General features: G+C 33.7%; 1 protein-coding gene across 1 annotated transcript in view; it reads right to left on the bottom strand.

Annotated features, from left to right (window-relative positions):
- Nucleotides 1–15,269, bottom strand: part of LOC118450408 (uncharacterized) — a 57,090-nt gene that overhangs the window by 41,026 nt on the left and 795 nt on the right. The gene's annotated exons all lie outside the window — the stretch shown is intronic.

Below are 15,269 nucleotides of genomic sequence, written 5' to 3'. Positions count from 1 at the left end.
GTCTAAACGTTTCATTCACCAAGAGGATGACGTTCAGACGTTTCACGTTGGTTGAATATAAATACCGAACCGATCTCTATGAAGAGATTCTTATCTCTACGCCCACGTGTATATATATATATATATTTTAAAAGGCTTGCATCTGTGCTTTTCCGTGTGATCCTAGAAAATCCCTAGATTAGTGTTTTCATTTTTTTTCTTTTTTTTTTTCAATTTGTTTCTCTCGCAAGTGATTTTAAGAAATAAACAAAAATTACTATTGAAAGAAGAAGAAGAAGAAAAAGATTAAGAAGATTTTTTCGAACGAATACAAATATTGTCGATCAACGATTTGATAAATCTAACGTGATAACTCCGATCGTGAATTACTTCGATCAGTACGAACCAATCAAGTAAGTAAACAAGTATTTTTATTCTCGATCATACTTGTTGTTCATCAAAGCATAAAGACGACGTTCGCCTACATCGAAGTCGACGGCTAGAACATCGATGCGTATCGGGACACTCTTGTAAGGGATAAAAGGAAGATGGAGTGTTTCAATGGAGGCGCTCGATCGTGATCGAGATCGTACTTGTAGGACATCTGCCAACTATATACCTAAATACGCACTTAAATACGTACATATATATTATGTGGAAATTAGACATTTAGATTAAATTCTGTCATTACTACGAAATAAACATGGCGATAGAATACGATAATTGTATTGGTCGATTATTTGTACATTCAATTATCAATGCTCACATTAAATCAATCGAATCGACTCAGTACGTATATATATATATATATATTTTTATATATATATACACGCGTGTCTGTATATGTGTGTATGTGTGTAAGTATTTATGTATATATACGTATACATGTAATATACGCAAGATACACGAATGGTGTAGCTATGGGGTTCGTTGCCGTTCAGATTTACGGTGGAATAATTGAGCGGGCGTCTTACGCGCATCTTACGACGGCAAACTTGGAATCAAACCGGTTTCGAACGAGCAGTTCACCGTCGTTTTCATCGTCGTCGCCATTCTTGGTGTCGTCGTTGACGAATTCGACCGTAGAAAAATATCTGGATTAATAAATTTTGTTTTTATCCAAATTGTGTACGAGTCTTTGAATTGATTCAGAAAAGATGAAAAAGAAACGAACTTTTTTTTTACATTAAATTACGTTGGTAACGTACCTATCTATTAAGTTAATTCGACAATAAGATAACGTCACTGTTTGCAATAATTTATATTGAGATAAACGAAATTAATATTTTTCATTAAAAATTTGTATTTTCATTAGATAGACCAATCTCTATATTGGTCTAATATTATATTTAATATTAATTTTATATAAGAATAAGATTGTTTTTATAAAGTAAATATATATTAACATCTACAAGATTATATATGAAATATATAAATGTTAAATTAAAATTAAATTAAATGTTAAAGTTAAAATTAAATGTTAAAATTAAATGTTAAAATGTTAAAATTAAATGTTAAAAAAAATGTTAAAATTAAATGTTAAAGTAAAATTAAAAAATAAAAAAAAAAAAAAATTATAAAAAAAGAATATATATATGTATAATAACCAAAAGATTATTTTATGTGAGTCGGTTTGGTTCAACCGAGATTACGAAACATTCTTGCGGTTGGTTTAGTGGGAAAACGATGTAAAAGCTTAAGGGAAGATCGAATCTTAAGAAAGAACATGCGACCCTTGACGGAACGACGCCTGTGGTGCGAGGTTACTACTTAGCTTCCGTCCTAGCCCTCTTCTCAAAGGTTTTCTCGTTTCTTTCACCCTCTCTCTTTCTCTTTCTCTTTCTCTCTCTCTCTCTCTCTCTCTCTCTCTCTCTCTCTCTTTTTCTTTCTTACTTTCTCTCTATCTGTCGCCACGCTCGCGCAAAACCGAACGAATGTATCTTTTTGTACTTTGCATCACTTAACGCTTCACCGAACGTTTTCAGAGGCTAAGATATTTTCCGGAAAAACCCGAGACTTCGGGGGTCTTGAAAAGTGACGTCAACCGCAAAGATAGACCAAAAAACGTGGCCCCAATGATCCTTTAAAGGACTATATCTAAAGATATATCCTATCGATAGCCTATCTTGAACATTCCTAACTGAATTTTTAACAATAACAACAAAAACTTACAATAGTATGACGTTCTAGGAATATTCGCTACAATTATAAAACTCGGAAGAGAAAGAAAAAAAAAAAAAGAAACCATAGAAATAAGATATTCAAAAGAAAAAAAAAATAAAGAAGAAAAAAACAGAAATAGAAAAAGAAAAGAAAACAAAAGAAGAAAACAATGACTTTTTTTTATTATCGTAAACATAACCATAATTACGCTCTCATAATTTAAACAATCTCCATTAATAAATTAATCTAAGATTACGTTCAATCTTAAGTTTTATAAAAGAAAAAAACAACAACAACAAACAAAAAGAACTAAAAAGAAAAGAAAAGAAATCTAAGAACAATCATAATCCGAACATCGAAAGTCTTTATTAATTTTTCTCGGTGACAGAACATCTGAATGATTTATATATATACATATATATATATATATATGTGTATATGTAACCACACGAACAAGAGGGTTGCGATCTTTTGCCGTTTCACGCCTAAGTAAGCTGAAAACCGAGAAGCATAATAAAATCTCTCCATCCCCTTTTGCTTTTATAGGGAATGGGTGATGGTGGGGGATGAATATAGTGGATGGTGAGAAGGTAGGAGGCGGGAGACGGGAAGAAAAAGGGGGATAGAAGTTAGCACAGCGCGTCAAGGCATATCCGGCCATCATCATCTCACTCAACGGCAATAGTTGATGGATCTCTCCCTACTTCTTACTATATTAGACGTAATAGTAATGGTCGAAGGTTGTTCTTTCTGTTTTTACGTTCCTCCAACGAGCAAAATTCGACTCTGTTGTTATGTTCAACGAGAACTCAAAGTTGATGAAGACTGGCTTGCTAGCTCGAAAGGAAGGAACGAACGAAGTAATGTACAAGATAGGAAGGAAAGAATGAAGAAAGAAAGGAAGGAAGGAAGGAAGAGGACTCTCGTCATGACTCTCTTTCCTCTTTTAGTTGGACACGCTTCGGTAAATTACTTTACAATACTTCCATCTGCCTCACTCTTCTCATCCTTTTATTTTTCCTTATTCTACGATCTCCTTTCGTTTTTTCTTCCTTTCTTTCTTTCTTTCCTTCTTTCCTTCTTTCCTTCTCTCTTTCATTCTTTCTTTCTTTCTTTCTTTCTTTCTTTCTTTCTTTCTTTCTTTCTTTCTTTCATGTAGACACCTTTCTTTCTTTCAATCTCCGAGCTACTAATGCTTCTTGTATTTTCTATCCCTCTCTCCCTCTCACTGAAGTCCTCCATCTCTATCAGCATCGTCTCGTTGCTACTTTCTCTTTCTCTCTCTCTCGCTTTTTCTTCACCTTCTCTCGTCGGGTTTCGGAGGATGCTTTTAGAAGGCATTAGATGGGGTGCTCACGGTTCGTCGCCCGTAGTCGCTCTGCATTAAGGATCCACGCAGTGTACTCGACACAAGCTCTCTCTCTTTCTCTCTTTCTCTCTTTCTCTTTCTCTCTATCTCTTTCTCTCTCTAGCTATCTCTCTCCTTTTCCCTTCTCATTTCTTCTTCTCTTTCCTTGTTATCCCATCGAAGGACGAATGGACGATCTTCAACATAATTCGATAATTTCAATATTGTAATACTTTCCGTTTTGTTTTAAAAATGTTTTAAAAACATATACATATACATATATATATAATATTTATATATGTATGTCTGTGTGTGTGTGTGTAATAATATTGATGAGAAGGACTTTCACCTGCTATCTCCGTCTCTTTCTAGAGCATGAAAAGATTAAGGCCATCGTCTCGTTTCGAATGGTCCTCCCGATCGAAGTCAGGTCAAGGTCATTAACTTGGGTCTCTCTACGAAGACCAACCAAGGACTAGAACGATTGGAGGAATAAAGTTAAGGGAAAGGGAACTGATCGGCAAATCGGTGGCACAATCCTTAATTAAGGGATGAGACATCCGATGGTGGCTGCAAGGGTCACAAAAACCACGCTCGTAAATTCCTTCGCAAACGTATGCAACGAATAAATAAAATAAGACGAAGGAAAAATGGGAACGAAAAGGAAAGGGGTAGGGGGAAGGAGGGAGATAGTGGTGGCGATGGCGGTGGCGGTGGCGGCGCGGTGAGTGGTTACAATGGAAGGGATGAAGAAGAGCGATCGAAATAAATAAAAAATAAAAGAAAAGAGAGCGAGAGATATCTGTTGCTGTTGCTGTTGCTGCTGATGCTGATGCTGCTGTTGCTTCGTAGTACCGATGACTCCGACGACGTACAGTCTTGTTAAGCAATCTTCTCGATTAGCTTCTTTCGTGATTAGATTCTTTATTCTCGATTGTGTATTTCTTCAGCGTATTAGATCGTATAATCAATTGTTATCCCCATACTTATATCTATATATATATAAGTGTACATGTATATATATATATATATATGTGTGTATGTATATATATATATATATATATATATATATATCTAATCATATGAATACACGAAAACGGATAATTAGGGATTTTTCTTTACTAGAGAGAAAAAAAAAGGAATTCGATCTATTGAATCGATATTCTCGATTAAGGAAATAACAGAAGAGGAAACTAGAGAATTGATGAAAGAGAAAAAAAAAGAGAGAGATAGATGAAAAAAAAATTTGCATTCAGCGCGTAATCGTTCTTATGGTATAGCCTGTACACCGTGTGGCACCCCGCGTCTATATATAGATGTGGGACAAACGCTCACACCTATAAGGGATATTCAAACGTGTTAGAGAGTGGAACGAGCCTTGAGCATATCATGGTAGGAACGGAATATGGGATGGCATGGGAGATGACACATGGTCCGGCCGCCAGTTGTGCGTTCGACGAAGAGAACGAGACAGAGATAGAAAAAGAAAGATGAAAAGGGATGGAAAATGTGCGTGTCTCTCTCTCTCTCTCTCTCTTTCTACATATATATATATATATATATATATATATATATATATATGTTTGTGTGTATGAGAGAGAGAGAGAGAGAGGCCGGTTAACTCTCTGCCACAAGCCGCCGGCGCGAGAGCACAGTAGCGGCAAATACCCATAAATATAAAATATGTCCCTCCTTTTCACCCTTTTGCATGAACACCAACGACTACCCGTAATATATCGATAGTCTCTCTCTCTCTCTCTCTCTTTCTCTCTCTCTCTCTCTCTCTCTTTTTCTTTCTATATCTTTTTCATAGGTATATGTATGCGAGAAGGCACTCCTCTTTACTCGGTCGGTCCTCTTTCGTTAGTATCGTGAGCGCGAGCGCACGAGCGTGTACACGCGGGTATCCACCTCAACACCTTTGTGTACGACATTCCTTCTTTACTTCTCTTCCTTTCGCCTTATCCTCGTCCTTCGCTTCCAATCTCTCTCTCTCTCTCTCTCTCTCTCTCTCTCTCTCCCTCTTTCTCTCTTTCGTTTTCTCACTCTTTATCTCTTTTTCTTAGAGAGTTCACGACGTGGATGTTCCACAGTGTAGAACGCATCTTTCCATCTTTTTTCATCCATCGTTATACTCGCATGATTCGTATTTACTCTCTCTCTCTCTCTCTCTCTCTCTCTCTCTCTCTCTCTCTCTCTTTCTATCTCTCTTTCTCTGTTTCCTTCATTCTTTCTTTGGAAAGGGGATGAAGAGGGGGCGGGAGAAAGAGATGCCGACGACGATTCGAATAATTCTTCGCTAGTTTCTCAACGCCGTTCTGTGTGATTGTAATCGCGTTTGAATTTGCCGCCGATCGACGAACATGAGGAGCGGCAATGAGTAAGTGCGGTAACAAACTTTTCGCAATTTCCTTTTATACGTGGTAGGATATATAATTGAACATCGGTATAGCGATATAGATTAAAAATAAAAATGAAATAAATCTATATCTGGAGGACGCACGTCTCTTTCTATTTTTTCTTTTTTTTTTTTTTTTTTTATTACCGTTAGAATTTGTTATAAGAAGATATAACGGGGGCTAATTGAGAGTCGAGTATTTCGTGTTGATAAACGAAAAAAATCGTATTCTTGTGAAGTATTTTTTCTTCATTCCTTTTTCCTTTTCGTTTTTTTCTTCTTCTTCTTTTCTCTATTGTTAAAATTTTTAAATATATAAGTGAAGTTGAAAATATCGATCATCAATGAATGAATATGATAAATTTCATCGTGATGGCCATTTTTCTTTTATTTTTTCTCTTTCTCGTCTTTTTTTTTCCTTTTGCTTACATTACTAGAATTTTTTAAGAAATGAAAATATCAGAAGAAACATGAGATCTTCTTTCATCAGAATCAAATTTATAATAAGCAAAATAAAATAAAATGTCGGATTTAAAAAAGAATTGAAAGAAATTTCGAACCTCATTTCGCCGATTTCTTTTTATCTTTCTTTTTTTTTTCTTTCATTAAATATATGTGTACATGGTGTATTCGTATGCGTGAAGAACATGTTTCACGTGTGTTTCTACATATGTAGGCCCGTATCATTCATTCGAAGTGACCGCTGCCGACGGACGGGACCAATCACGGTCGTATCACGGATTCTACGAATGAAAAAAAAAATGATTTAAAGTGCACCCTGATGCATTTTAATTTTGTGGTTATTATTATTGTTGACGTAATTGTTACGCAACGTTTCTTTAGAAGTAGAATAATCTATAATTAATCCGCATGGTACACCAATTTTCTTTCTTTTTTTCTCATTTTTTTTCTTTTTGTCCTCTCTAAAACGAACACTTATTTATGCGAAATGAAAGAATTACGCAAAATAATTAAATTACAAAAAATAATTAAATTTCCGGCATACGAACTGACAATTAATTTTTTTTTTTTTCACTTTTTCTTTTTACGTAAAAACATGGAGCAAGATGAAATACATATTCGAATTCAAATAATTTCCAAATGAATGATTAAGATCGTGAATACTTAAAAGTATTTTACTATTAAAATATGGATCATTCTTTCAATATGAAAAATTAAATTATAACGATAACTAAAACACCCTTAACTTCGAACGTACAACTTATAAAAAATATCACAGATTAAAACAATGAACTCTGAGTCTTACTGAATAATTCAACTTGAAATAGCTCAGGGAATAAGATAATAATATTTCGCAGATCGAGCAAATAACGAGCAAGATCATACGGCTCTGATCGTACAATTAGTAAGCAGAAAGCGAAACTTCGTTTTTTCGTCTCTTCTCGAAGATGAAGAAGAAGAAGAAGAAGAAGAAGAAGAAGAAGAAGGAGAAGAAGAAGGAGAAGAAGAAGAAGAAGGAGAAGAAGAAGAAGAAGAAGAAGAAGAAGAAGAAGTTAGAGTCGGTCGCAAGGAACGGTTGAAGAAGCGGAGAAGCGGAACGACGACGAGGAAACCCGTTCTCATTATTATATTCATATTCAGAGCCGCGATGGGGCAACCCCCGCCTCCCCCATCCTCAACCATTCCTTCCCTTTCCTTCCTTTTACTCTTCTCTCCTTTCCTCTCTTCCCTTCGATGCTCTTCACCAACGAAGGTCGTGTACAACCAGAAAGAGAGAAAGAGAGAGAGATAGAGATAGAGAGAAAGATAGAGAGAAAGAGAGAGAGAGAGAGAGAGAGAGAGCGGTATAGATATAGCGGTATAAAAATCTCTATAAAAAGTTGAAAAGTGCCGCCGCCGGAGTTGAGGAGCGACAATGGATGAAATATGCCGCTTCGTTCGACCCTACTGGAAGCCTTAAGGTGGCGGACACCTCCTTACACCTGCGAGCGGCTCCATATAGCGCCTTATTATAAACCGACTCGGGCGAGAACTCCACAAGTTGACCTGCCGGGATCCAAGGAATTATTCCTTGAGACCCGCTACTACCAAAAGAGATAAAGAGAGAAAGAGAGAAAAAGGAGGCTAGACTCTCCTTTCGAAATTCGTGTATTTCTAAATTGGTCTTGACCAGAACGGACGGAATACTATTTTCAGAAAATGCTATTTTCTTCCTTCTTAACTCTGTTTAACTTTAATTGTTATTTTGATTTTCTTTCTCGTAGGGATTATTGTAGATATGTTAAATATCAATGATTTCTATGAAATCTTTGTTTAATATGTTTATTATTGTGATCGTTTCTTTTTTATTGTTTTTTTTATTTTTTTATTTTTTTTGTTCTTTTCTTTTCTTATTTTTTTTGTTTGATTCGTTTAATATTCTTTTTTATATCTTATATAATAAACTAATACAGAAAACGATGAGTAAGGGATTAATTCAATTTGTTTATTTATTTTTAAGTGAAATGTTCTTGTAATAGGATACATCTTTTAAAAATTATTTTTATATTATAGAAACGAATATATATTTAAGGCTTTTCATTACTTCTTCTTCTTATTATTATTTCGTATTAAATTTGAATTATGAAATATAATTTCTCTCTTGCAATCTGTTGTCACATTCGAATAAATTTATTACAATTTTTACACTTCATTTCATATATTGTATCATTTTTGTATTGAAATTTCATATATACAAATAATTATATTTAAAGATATGACAAACGTTTCAGGAGATAAATCTAAAAGGTTAAATTTATCACGAATCAAACGAATGGTATGTACAATTAATAATCTAATGAAAAATTAATAAATTAGAAAATGAATTTTTAATCATCTTTAACTTTAAATTTAGATTATTTACTTAATATCGTAATTACGATTGACCAATGATATCACCTCGTTCTTTTCAATGAATTTTCATTATAATGAAAAAAATCCTTTCGTCCTACTGATTTAATAGAGAATTCTAACATTTCATGAAATATCTTTCGTTAAATATGATAAAATAATCCGATCACCAAATTGAAAATATTTCGATAAAAATTGAATGTATCTATGTTTAAAAAACAAAATCTTCCAATTCTCCGATTGATTTTCTTCTTGACTATCGTAATCGATCGTTTAAATAACTATGATTCACTCGTCTCACAATCATCGAACTCTCATAGGACCGACTCAAAGCTGCTTAATAAAGTCCCACCGATCGCGATATTTCACGAAACGAACGAAGCACGTTCTCACAATAGCGGTCGTTAATAATGATTTGTGTTCGGCTCGTCCTCGAACACGAGAATCGCCAAAGCTAACTAAAGAGGTTTCCTCTCTGTCTCTCTCTCTCTCTCTCTCTCTCTCTCTCTTTTTCTTTTTTTTCGTTATAAGTAACAATAACAGCGACAGCCGCGACAGCGACAACGGCAGCTATAGATTAGATATATTCTAATCACATGAGAAATTTCCAAGAGACAACATGACAGCTTCAATGTCCATGCCTTTCGATTTCTAATTGAAAACTGATAAATTAATCGTTCGTTAATTTCATTCCGCACGATAGAAATGATAATTTTAATCATTGAACATTTTTTTTTTAATATTTCGTTACAATAGAGTCGCGTTTCTATTATTAGAAAATTGAAAATATTACATTGACAAATATAAAAGTATCAAGGAGAAAATCCTAAACTTTTGTTAACATTTAAAGACAAAGGAATAGAATAAAGGAAGGAAGAAAGAAAGAAAAAGGTTGAAACTATGTTGAAAGAGTACGGTCTCAGTCTCATAAAATCTCAATTGGACATTTTCTTTCTACTCTCATCTTTATCTTTATTTTTCTCTCTCTTTCCTCCTTCTTCTTCTATTTCTATTTCTTTCTTTTTTCTTTCTTTCTTCTGTAGTGTCCAGGTGTTTGCAAATCTGGCCTTTCTCCGGCACCTTTAGCCATCGGTTAACCGGAGGACCCCTGGCAGGTCTCAACGAAACCACTAATTGGTGTTGCAGGACGAAAAACTGTTGAGGATGGTACATACGTCCGTACAAAGAGGAGGGTGGAGCCCATCGAGTTTCTCTTCGAAGATGTAGCCTTCAAGCCTGTTTTCGAGAATGACAATAAGACTGATTATTAGGAGTACCGGGGGTCCGTCTTTGTCTCTCGTAAACTTGGGTACCATTATTCTCTCTGATAAATCAAAAGGGAAAACGCTTTTATCATTTTCACGGCAGCCCAAATGGTACACGGGTACTTTTAGGCTGTTTACTAATCTCTCTTTTAACCCTTTTCTCACTAAAATTCACCACACTTTGAACATTCGTTTCAACTATATTAAAGCCATTATTTCTCACCTTCGTCATTCTCGAAGAAGATTATTATTTGAATTAAAAAATACAAAAAAGAAAAAAAAATAATAAAAAAGATAAAAAAAACTCTAAATGAATGTAATATATCCTTTTATCTCCGTAAATTATCTCTTTATCTTCGCCACGTCGCGCAATCCTAATCCAACTAACATTCTTCCGACATAATAAATCATTTATAATTCGTTCTAGATTAATTTGGTATAGAATTTCAATGGGAAGTCAATAATTTGCATAATACGACAAAGTATCAGACGTTATCAATCTACGATTAGAGAGTCTATCTAAACTTGCATTTCAAATGTCCCGTAAAACGGCAACGTACTTACTCGTTTGCGGTCAACTCCGGTCTCTAACTTGAAAGGGTTAACTTGAAAACTCTCTTGAAAAGCAATTTCTATTCAACGATCGAATATTTTACGACATCGGGATTAGGATCCGACGAATGAAAATGACGAGTGACAGAAGATTGATAATTCTTTGTTTGGTTTAAAGTATTTCTTTGAGATTTGATTTATTTATGTGAACACTTTTACAAATAGAGAAAAATAAAAATTTGTTATTTTATTTTATTTTATATTTTATAAAATTAAATTTTTATTTTATAAATTTTAACGTTAAAGAACGAAAATAATGTTTAAATCGTGATTGTCGTTTTTATTTTTCTTTTTTCTTTTTCTTTTTTTTTTTTTTTTTTTTTTTAAGAAATCTCATTAGAAGAGTATATGAAATAATTAAAAAGAATGAACGTATGATTTTCAATAGAAATTATCTGTACCGAGATTTGTTATATCTTATTACGATTTTGTAGAACACAAAAGCTTTTATCTGCATCATATATATATATACATATATACATAACAACACAATTATGTATCAATCGGTACTCCTAGACTTAATAACTAGGTAATCTTGTATTGTAATTTTAAATCATTTTAAAATATCATTTAAATATAATATAATACGAGCAGGTTGTTCGTTTTATGAATTTAAACTTCTTGATAAAAAATCATCATATAACCATACCATAGAATCATGTAACCATATTAGTAGATATATATTATATTAAAGGAAAAATATATTATAAGAACGTTTTTTCATAGAAATGATTTAACAAATTTTCTTCCGACGATGAATCATTTCAAGATTTATCTCATCTTGGTAGAAATTTTTGCCTTATTAATAATCAAGTATTACACGTCAGTTATTGAAAATAATTCGAAAGTAACGCGTTAAGAAATCTTTAAAATGTTTAATGTCGATTATGAAACAATTCGTTAATTCTAATATAGTAAGTATTAGTTAACTAATAGAATGAAATAGTTATTCTTTGAGGATAATCAAAGACCTCATAAAAGTTGAAGATGTAACCATAAAAAAATATTTGTGCTTTAGAATGGGTAACGTTACCTCACATATATACACACACATACCATCCTCCCTTCCCTCAGCCATATTCTCCTAAGCCATTTCTCTCCAAGAGATTATCACTTTTTCTCGACAGTAGATAATCACATTCGAAACAGACAATTCACCAATAAAGCGGAAATTAAAGCAGGGGTACGTGGATTTTTTTTTACGTGCTAAAGACACAACGTTTTATAAAAAAAAAAAAAAAATAAAGAAAAACGAAAAAAGCGAAATATACGAAATTCTATCTCGTTGTGAGGACGATTATTTAAACGTGTAAAGCCTTTCTTTTAATGAAAATTTCTGCGAATGTTTAAACTTTGTTCAAAAAAAAAAAAAAAAGAAAAAAAAGAAGAAAAAAAACCCGTATAAATATTTCCTCATTAATTGTATTAGCCACATAACACACATTAAGTTTTGAATTTAACATCAATATATATATATATATATATATATATATATATATATATATATATTTGAATTTTGCAATCGTATAGATATAAAGATTAAAAATGGTTCATATAATTTCTTTTTTAGCTCAAACTATCGATATTTTTATATGAAAAACAATACCATCTGTAATTAGACAAACACGATCGTGTAAATATAAATCAAGTTGTTCGCGTGGGATTTCTATCGTTAAAAAAAAAAAAAAGAAGAAGAAGAAGAAGAAGAAGAAAAAATAAATCAAATCGAATCTTAGATCGTTAAAGCGTTACAAGAAATATCAAAATGATGGAAAGTTCACAAAGGTACGCCGCCGCTATCATCTTTTTTATAATAAGGTCTTACCTATAGTAAGACGTGAAAGTCTCTCGCGAACGAGTGAGACGTCGTTACTGACCGTTTGCCATTTTCTTTGTTCTAAACGAAAAATTTCAAGTAAAAGTGTTTATTACCAATACATACTAAGTACTACCTCGGTTATAATAACATCAAGGAGGTTACATCGAACGTTAATAGCTAGCTCGGCTCTCATCCAAGGGACATCTGGTGAACGCTAAATCGCGACTCTCATCTTGCAACGCATTATAACGAGCTTTCCTTTTCTATCCGTACGTACTTACGGAAATATTAATTGGCACTTGGCGATTACGTCAGAATAATAAACGCATTGGCTTTCACGTTACCATCGTCGTCGTCGTCATCGTCATCGTCATCGTCGTCGTCGTCGTCGTCGTCGTCATTATTGTTGTCGCTCGTAAATCGAGACGGTAGATGATTTACGATCACATTTTTTCCACTTGACTCAACTCGAACTGATTTCACATAAATTAGCTAATCAATACTAATCTCTCATGTAAAATAAGAAGCCGAGAAAAGATTTAATTGAAAACGTGCTTATCGAATTAATTAGATACGGAAGGATGAAACAAAAAAAAAACAACAAAAAAGAACGAAACGAAACAAAAAACCAAATAAAAAGAGGGGAAAAAAAGAAACAAGAATTAAGAAATACTTAAATTTTATTACGACGATAGAGAGAAATAGAGAGAAAGAGAGAGAGAGAGAGAGAGAGAGAGAGAGAGAAGGATATAAATCGAACGAAATCGAAGGAGTCAACGCTGACTCACTCGAGAACGCGCAGCTGGTTCGAGAGTCAAGTTCGAGGTGTTCAACGCGAGCTGACCCCGTCGTGGCCGTTACCGTTTCTGAGTGACGTCTTCATGTCTGGCTCTGCGGGGCATTCCTCCTTCTCATTGTCCGTTCGTCCGTCAGTTCTGAACGTTGGGATGTGTATCGCCAACCCCCCGTCGGCGGCCACTTCTCGCCATGAACACTCTTCTATCTATCTATCTATCTCTCTCTCTCCTTTTTTCTCTCTCTCTCCTTTTCTCTCTCTCTCTCTCTCTCTCTATCTATCTATTTATCTATCTATTTATCTATCTATTTATCTATCTATCTATCTATCTATCTATCTTTCTCTGTACGAAAAAAAGAAGAAGGAGAAGAAAAAAAAAGAAACAAGATAGCAAAGTTCACGATAACATTTTTTGTTTGTTTGCTTGTTTGTTTGTGAGTTTGTATATTTCTTAAAATGCAATTCTTAGATATTAAAGAATAACTATGAAAATAACTAATAATTTGTTACGTTAACTTTAACGTCGACTGCTAACGAAAAGAAGAAAAAAATGGACGAGGGAGGAAAGATGGTGAATAAAAATAATGAAAATTCATAAGAACCTTTCAAACTTTTCCAGTTTAAATATTACCCCTATCTCTATTTCTCTCGCTCTAAGGAAATTATCACTCTAAGGATTTAATTATTAGTTAGCTACTGCTAACCAGCTTCAAGTTCGGTGAACGGCTAACTCTTGGTATCAGACTATGACTTGAACAGGGACCAACTAACATTGTTAGAAAGATTGATGTCTCTTGAGCGTCGGTACGCTTTGCTCTCATCTCTCCGGTAGCAGCGGATTTTATCGAGAAAAGAGTGAGAGAGTGTGAGAGAAAAAGAGATATAGATAGAGAGAAAGATAGGCAGATAGATAGATAGAAAGAGAGAGAGAGAGAGAGAGAGAGAGAGAGAAAGAGAGATGGATGTATGAGACTCGTACTTTTCGTGACGATTAGCGAAGGTGACGTTGCGTATTTTCGACAAAAGTAACACGCGGCGGTGCTTTACCGCTGCTTCAGAATGTCCGTGTCGAAAGAAGAGACGACGGCGATTGATAAAAAAAAAAAGAAAGGAGAGGAAACGAAAATCAGAGGAAAAGAGAGAAAGAGAGAGAGAGGGAGAGAGAAAGATAGAGAATGAGAAAGAGAGAAAGAAAGAAAACAAGTAAAGTAGGTGTTTCATTTAATTGGTGACAATTAACGAAACGCTACCGTTCTCGATCATCTAACACGAGTTCTGTCTTCTTTTTTTTTCTTTTTTTTTATTGTTAACATAATATCACGAACTCTTTCTCTCTCTCTCTCTCTCTCTCTCTCTCTCTCCATCTCTCTCTCTCTCTCCATCTCTCTCTCTCCATCTCTCTCTCTCCATCTCTCTTTCCAACTCTCTATCTTGTTGAAATAAAATTAATACGTCGAATATCCATGGAGATCACTAGTGACCGACGCTTCTTTTTATATTATTTAAAACATCTGTAAGTTTTGTTATACAAGATTTAAAAAAGTAAATGTACGATTTTTAATAAACAATTTAAAGTCTGTAATGTGTGTAAAAAGTATGACAATAAATTCAACAAAAAATTATGAAAATTATTAGATAAATAAAGAGATCTGCGATGGGGGATCGATATTTTTTTTGTAGTAACTAACAAAATTTATAATTAACTGTGCAAAAAGATGAAGGATGTTGAAAATAAGTACAAACTCGCGTTATTTCCAAGAAACGTGTCGATCAAGATCGTTGTTACCTAGATATATTAAAATTCCATGGAACAAGATCGCGTGAAGTTCTACGTTTAATTACTGTTTGCTAGAGAGATAGTAATGTATATACACACACATATATATATATATATATATATATATATATATATATATATATATATATATATATATATGTATATATACATATAAGTATATATATATATATATGTGTGTATACATATAAGTTAACTTACCATCTATGATATTTTCATATGTAACGATTTTCAAATGTCTTTC

Source organism: Vespa mandarinia, chromosome 11 (genome assembly GCF_050613455.1).
Source record: "Vespa mandarinia isolate Hongniang chromosome 11, ASM5061345v1, whole genome shotgun sequence".
NCBI lineage: Eukaryota > Metazoa > Arthropoda > Insecta > Hymenoptera > Vespidae > Vespa > Vespa mandarinia.
The sequence above is the reverse complement of the archived record's forward strand: the minus strand, read 5'-3'. Positions and strand labels throughout refer to the sequence as shown.